This window comes from Maylandia zebra, linkage group LG3 (assembly GCF_041146795.1).
Source record: "Maylandia zebra isolate NMK-2024a linkage group LG3, Mzebra_GT3a, whole genome shotgun sequence".
NCBI lineage: Eukaryota > Metazoa > Chordata > Actinopteri > Cichliformes > Cichlidae > Maylandia > Maylandia zebra.
Window position 1 is genome coordinate 11,802,734 of NC_135169.1, and position 7,187 is coordinate 11,809,920.

Consider the following 7,187-nt stretch of genomic DNA (forward strand, 5'->3'; position numbering starts at 1 on the left):
CTGTCCCGTTTGCAACTAAAAATAAAATAAATTCATAATTATAATAAAGGTCAATCAAATGGACCAATATGGCAAGGCCATGATGATCCACTTGGTAAAATAAATCCGCTTGGCATCTTTCTTGGCCTCAAGACAACAATTCTGATGGCTATAGATCCAAACGGGACAAAAAAAGAAAAGAAAAAAAAAAAAAAAAGAGAGAGAGAGCGCCTTTTCGTTGTTGTTGTTGTTGTGCTAAGCTAACAGGCAGAATGCTACAAGCATAGCTCTAAAGAATGTAGCATCATGGGCAGTGTAGTCCGTGTTGCAGGGAGAATGGACTGCCATACACGTTATGTGTCTGTGAGCGCGAGGAGGGAGAAAAAGGGGAGTGGAAAGGTACGAGTTGTCATCGAGGAAAAACGGGAGCTGGAAGCATGTAAATATAATAATAACCACTTCAGCCAAGAAGAGTGCCTGACGAGCCCAGTTGTAAGTAAGCTATTAAGACTCGACTGTACACCGTGTTCGTGTTTTCCTCCGAAAACAATAAGTTCCGTTGGAGCAGCCTTTCAACGCCTCTTTCTGTCTCTCGCAAGAAAAGTTGACCCAGACAACAAAGTAAAGCTATTTTTTGGCTACGAGCCGACAGGGACCCCGCCGTATTAGTCAGAGGTCCCTTTACTACAGTTCGGAGTCGCGCACCTTCAGTAATAGTAATAAATCACACAGCAATAGTACATTCACGTTGTTGTAAAAAGCATGATAATATATTAAGTAATCCAAAGTATTCAGAATACGTTACTGTCATTGAGTAACTGTCACGGTCCGGGGCAGCGGCCGTGTGGAGAGTGGAAGGAGGACTCAAAGCGCAGCACTCATTCAGGTGTGAGGGTGATTTATTGATAATAACAAACATAAAGAGGAGATGGCAAAACAGAACTACGGATGAACTAAACTGGGTGAAACTACACAAAGGAGTGGCAAACCTGAACACGAAGGGAGAACAGCAGGGAGAGCACGCAGAGGATTTCACAGGGTAGATGCAGAGTACGCAGGGTAACACAGAGGATGAACACAGGTAGGAACACAGACGACGCGACCAGGAGCAGAGGAAATCACACGCTATAAATATACAAAGAGACACTGGGAAATCACACACAGATGGGGGAAACAGCTGGACCTGATTAACCTGACGAGACAGGGGAACACTAACACCAGGGACCAACAGAGGGAGCACAAACCCAGAACCCAGTGTCTAAAATCCCAAACACAAACCATCCCAAAACAGCCATGAATAATAATGAAAGTAATAACAATAAGTACATAAACATAAAGTCACTGAGTCATGGTCGCAGGACCATGACAGTAACGTAACGGAATACGTTACAGAATACATTTTGGGGCATGTATTCTGTATTCTGTAATGGAATACATTTTAAAAGTAACCTTCCCAACACTGGAGGTGCAACAGGTAACAATGTGTAGCAGGTAACTTCCTGCCTGTGCTTCCTTCAAGGTCCCTGAATGGTTGACCCGGGGTTTGATGTTTTGGTTTCTCTGGTTTTCTATTTTTGATCATTCTTAGTTTCATAGTTCTGTATTTTGTATTGTTGACATTCTCGTTTTCTCGTATGATGTTATGTTTACATTACAGTTATCTGTCTATTTGGTTAATGAGAGGTTGTTTATCCCCTTGTGTTCTCACTCTGTTCTTTCTCTCTGGTCTCCATGTTTTGTTTACTGTCTGCGTCAAGCTCGTGTGTCTTACTCCAGGTCTCAGTGTCACTCATTTCCTGTTTTATTTTGGACTCTGTTCTCGTCTGTATCGTGGGTCTAGTTTTACATCCTCCATAGTCATTCTGTTAACCTCTTTTCCATTAGTAACTACTCAGGTCAGGTCACCATGGTTTTCAGGGTTTTCCATCAGGTCATAGTTCCTGTTACCAGGTACTTTTTCAGTATTTACTCAGCCGGAGTTCCAGGCGACCCGAGGCGGTCCCAAAATGTGACGTCAACAGCCTGCATCCCACTGATTGACTGCTCAGTGGCGTCACTCAATGACTTATGAGAGTATTACATTGATGAAAATCAAAACAGCCATTTTTGAAACCCAGCAATGAGGAAAACAGCTACAAAAGCAACACCGTGGTCCCAGAGTGTGACGAAAATTCACAGACTGAGCAGCAGGTATATCATCGCCTCAACGTCCACCTTCATTGTAGTGTGTTTGACGCATCCTAATTACGTCACAGGATGCTCAGCCACGTTGCTATTAGGACGACCACACACATTAGGTGGTACTTGACTGTAATAGAAAACCAGTCAATACGATTCGAATAGTTGTGAGTTGATCCAAGTAGGTACTAATGCAGGGGTGGCAATTCCAGGCCCCGAGGGCCGGTGTCCTGCAGGTTTTAGATCTCACCTTGGGTCAACACACCTGAATCACATTATTAGTTTGTTACCTCTGGAGAACTTCAGGACATGTTGAGGACCTAATTTTTAAATCAGCTGTGTTGGTTCAAGGACACATCTAAAACCTGCAGGGACACCGGTCCTCGAAGCCTGGAGTTGTCCACCAATGTACTAATGGAAAAGGGGCATTAGTTATCACTGTGTTCCCACCTGTTTCCCATCATCTCATTATATTGTGTTTTATAGACTGTCTCAATCTTCCTTTACTGTCACATCCTTCATCAAAGTTTGTTTTAATAAGATTTGTAGAAATTTGTTTTCCTAGTTTTTTTTATTTGGATAATTTTCTAAGTTCTGTGATAAAGTTGTGTTTTAGTTTACTAACCGTGACAGATACTCAATGAAATGTCAATATCAATACTAATACTAATAATAACAATAATAATAACAGAAAAGAGGCTCTTACACTTGGACTGTCTGCAGCGATACAACAAGAGCAGGAGAATAATAATGAGAGAGACTCCACAAACCAGTCCAACAATCAACCACACAGGAGACGAAGAGCTGTCAGCTCCTGACACAGTTACTGTAACAACAAATAGCAATTAATTATTAATAAATTAGAATTTTATAAAAAAAAAATACTTTTATAAAATGGAGCCGAGTGACTTTGAGACTTAAATCAGACAATATAACGTTCCTTCTCAGTCATTGGTTTATAAAAATCCATCAGATGTTTTGATCCTGCTCACCTTTAACTGACATCCAGCTCTGTGCTGACTCTCTTCCTGAGTACTGACACTTGTAGAAACCTTCATCAGACTTTGACACTGCAGAGATCTTCAGCTCCCCTCGGGGATCATTTTGAATAAGTTTGTCATTGTGATAGAAAAACACATTGGAAAGTATTTTATGTGTTCTCAAACTGCAGCTCAGACTAACAGAAGCTCCCTCAGTCACAGGATGAACAGGACTCACCAGGATAGGACCATTACCATCATCTGTGACACAATCACACACAATTGGTTCAGTCACATCAGCTGGTGCACACTTTTAGAAAGAGCTGACAGACAATAATAAGAACAGATTGTACAAATGTTTTTCATCATGAAGATCTGATCTTGTGTATTTAAAAACTGCTATTTTTCTCCAGATAAAATGACTTCACATACAGCAAAGCTGGGACAAAAGTTCATGTGATGTTTAAATCATCCAAATCCAAGTAGTAAATGTATAATAACATACTCTGTACAGTGATGTTGACTGCACTGCTGAACTCTCCTGATCCAGACTCACACCAGTACACTGCAGTATCTGACTTTGATGTGTTGATGTCACATGTGGATCCAGTCATTCTCCTACAGTCAGAGAGTCGGCCGTCCTCAGAGAACTTCCTCACTCTCCACTCAGTGAAGTTTCCCTCACAGGTCAGTGAGACAGAGTCAGAGGTGAAGTGTTGCACTCTGTCAGGACTCACTGTGAGAGACGCTGCTGAATGAACATCTGGAAACAACATGCAGTGAAGACACAAAGCTCACAGATGTTAGGATCAACATATCACAGTGGAAATATACGTTTGACTTTTGTTTGGTTCACAAGAGTCCTGATAGTTATGCAGCCAGATTTACAGACTTTCAAATCATCAACATCAAGATTAAAAATCCTCAAACTGACCTGCAGACCAAACAAACTTTGGTCGACTGTGATCAGTGTGATACTCTGGGTCTCCTCTTCCAGCTCTGCACACATATCCTGCTGTGTGTGTCTGTCCATGAATGATGTAGGAGTCCTGTGCAGTCCCACTGCCATCAGGTAGCAGCTCATAACTGGAGGATTTCTCTGATAGATCAGGAACAGCTTTATACCAGTAGAAGCTCCATCCTGCAGACGGATGTTCAACCTCACAGTTCAGAGTTACTGAGGCTCCAGGACTCAGCCATGATGGAGACACAGTGAGGAAAGGACGGGGTTCATCTGTTCAACAAAGATTTTCTCTCAATCTTTCGTCTCTTAACTCTGGATTCAATGTCACTAAAATGTTGACTCACAAATATTTACGATGAACTTTAAGAGTGAGACTATCTAAACATGTCAAACATCTCAACATGTACTAATAAAAACATATTTTTACAAACTGTTTCTATTTCCAGGTTAAATGAACTATGACTCTACTTACTGTCAGAAACTGTCAGTGTGACTGAATCACTCCACTCTGTTGTTTCATGCTGTGAACTTTTCATTCTGCCCTTACAGCGATAGTTTCCACTGTTGGATGATGAAGCAGATCTAATCCTGTATTCATTTTGATTTGGAGCTTTTATCATGCTGTTTGTTTCCCACTCATAATCCCACTCAGTGTCTCCTCCGTGGATCTCACATCGGACAGTGATCGTCTCTCCTCTGTATATCTCAGACCAGTTTGGATACAGAGTCACAACAGGCCTGTTTGAGGCTGTTACTGTTCAAGAAAGTACAATAAAAACACGTGAATGTCAAAAATGTTGAAGTTTTTTTTTTCTTCATCTTCCTCCTTAATCAGGAATTTATCTGACCTCATGTTAAACTGACCAGTTTTCCCAATCCTGACTGACTGGCTGTCCTCTGTGTAGTAAGCTGGGTTTCCTCTTCCTCCTCTGCACCTGTAGAGTCCTTCCTGTGAGACACTGATTTGTCCATTTGAGTGGAAAACTGCATCTTGTGTGGTCAGGGCTTCAGAGGATTTTTCATCTCTGTACCAGTAGTATTTCCATCCAGATGATGATGATGGGCTCACAGAGCAGGTCAGGGTCACACTGCCCCCTACTGGAACAGCTGTGTTATCAGCTCTCAGTTTGGCCTTTGGTTTATCTGCAGTTCAGTTTAGAAAAAGAACAAAAGTCAATGACTGAATCAAACCAGTTGAAATAACTTGGTGGAAATATGGAAATAATCAAATTTTTATATTATTATAGAAATATTACAAAAAAATTAGTATAAGAAATAAAATAGTATAAGAGTAATATTACAACTAAGTAGCTGCAGCTATTGTTGGAAATACGTGTTGTTTTGATGTTTTGATGTATTTCCATAAAGTGAGTTTAGACTTTTCATCAAGAAAAATCACAGTTTGTGCCTGTAAGCAAATTGGTAAGACACAGTAATGTTTCAGTGTGAAGCTGCAGGACTGCATTTTGTTTTCTGCAGCCGCTGTAATTTTTTAGTTAGAGTGACGCTAACCCAGCTGCTAATAAGGACTACTGTAGACTGCTGTTTTCCTAACTTTGTTGTAAAAAGTTAGCAAGAAGTTGCAGAGGATCGTTACCGGACTGGATAATGACAGACGAACTCCCGATAGTCACTCCGAGTGCCTGAGTCGCTCAGAGTACCTCTGCCAACGTGGGAAAGGAAAACAAATACCTGTGGACCACGTGGAGATCACGCACCTTCATCATCTTTGTGCTTCTCAAGGAACTGAAGACAACCTGTTAGCTGGACTAATCTGGTGAGTGTTGCACATTTTCACCATGTACTGAGGTTTAATTTTTTTTTGCTCTTTGACTGAAGAGACTGCGGTTTGGAGATCTTATTACATTGCTACGTTCTCCAGCATCAGTACAGGCCTGCAACAAGGCTGTATTAGTGCTGCTGGTTGTTCCTATAACTGAACTGATACTAAAACCTGCCATTTTATTATATTATTATTTTTTATAATTTTGGCTTACTAAGAGAGGGTTGCTATGGTGTATTTTACATTGTGTATGGTGTAATTTACTGCACTGTGATACACTAGTGTTCAATTTACAATAAGTGCTCCTGTTAAGACAGATGTAAACATGAAAACATGAAATGTCAGCATGAATCATGGTCCAACTCACATGAAACTGTCAGTCTGAAGGCATCACTCCATCCTGTTAAGAGATAGTCACTGCTACCCCGACATCTGTAGTCTCCACTGTGGGACACTGAAACTCTGCTGATCCTGTATTCACTGGATGTTGGATGGCTGTTTGTGTTGGGTGCTGTCCATTCATATTTCCACACCTTTCCTTCACCTCCCTGAATCTCACAACTGAGAGTGATTGTGTCACCAGTGAATATCTGAGACCAGCTGTGCTGCAGTTTCACAGCAGCCAAAACTGTTCAACAAACAAATAAACACAATTTTTTTAAAACTAATCAACAGCAAACAAAATACATTTAAAAAATATAGTTATAAAGTGTTATAAAATCTTGAATTTGTTTTATTTCACAAAAAAACTTAACCCTCACCTTGTTTCTGAATTGTAACTGCAGCACTGTCCTCTGTGGAGAAAACTGGATCTCCTCTCCCTCCTCTGCAGTAATAGATGCCTCCTTCTGAAATACTGATCGTGTGCTCTGATGTTCCAGCTCCTATTTTCTGAGCTCCAGAAAACTGTGAATCACGTCTGAACCAGTCAAACTTCCAGCCAGCAGAGCCCTCCACAGAGCAGCTCAGTGTCACACTGCCCCCTGCTGGTATGACTGAACTTTGTGCTGTCAGTGTGGCTCTGGGTTTAATTGCTGTTGAAGTTACAGGAAAAGATGAACATCAGATTGTCACTTGCTTCAGGAAAAACTTTGTATAACAAGAACAACAAAAATTTACAAGAAAAAATAAAACCTTTACAAATTTGTAATATTTGGATTTCAACAAGTGAGTCTTTCATTCATGGTTTTAAAGCAAAATTTCCCCTCAAATTTAATTCAGAAAAAAAAAAAACGTTTGGGCTTTTTGTTTGTTGGAAGGCCAACAGTACATATTGACTGATTAAAAGCTTGAGAGAATTTAT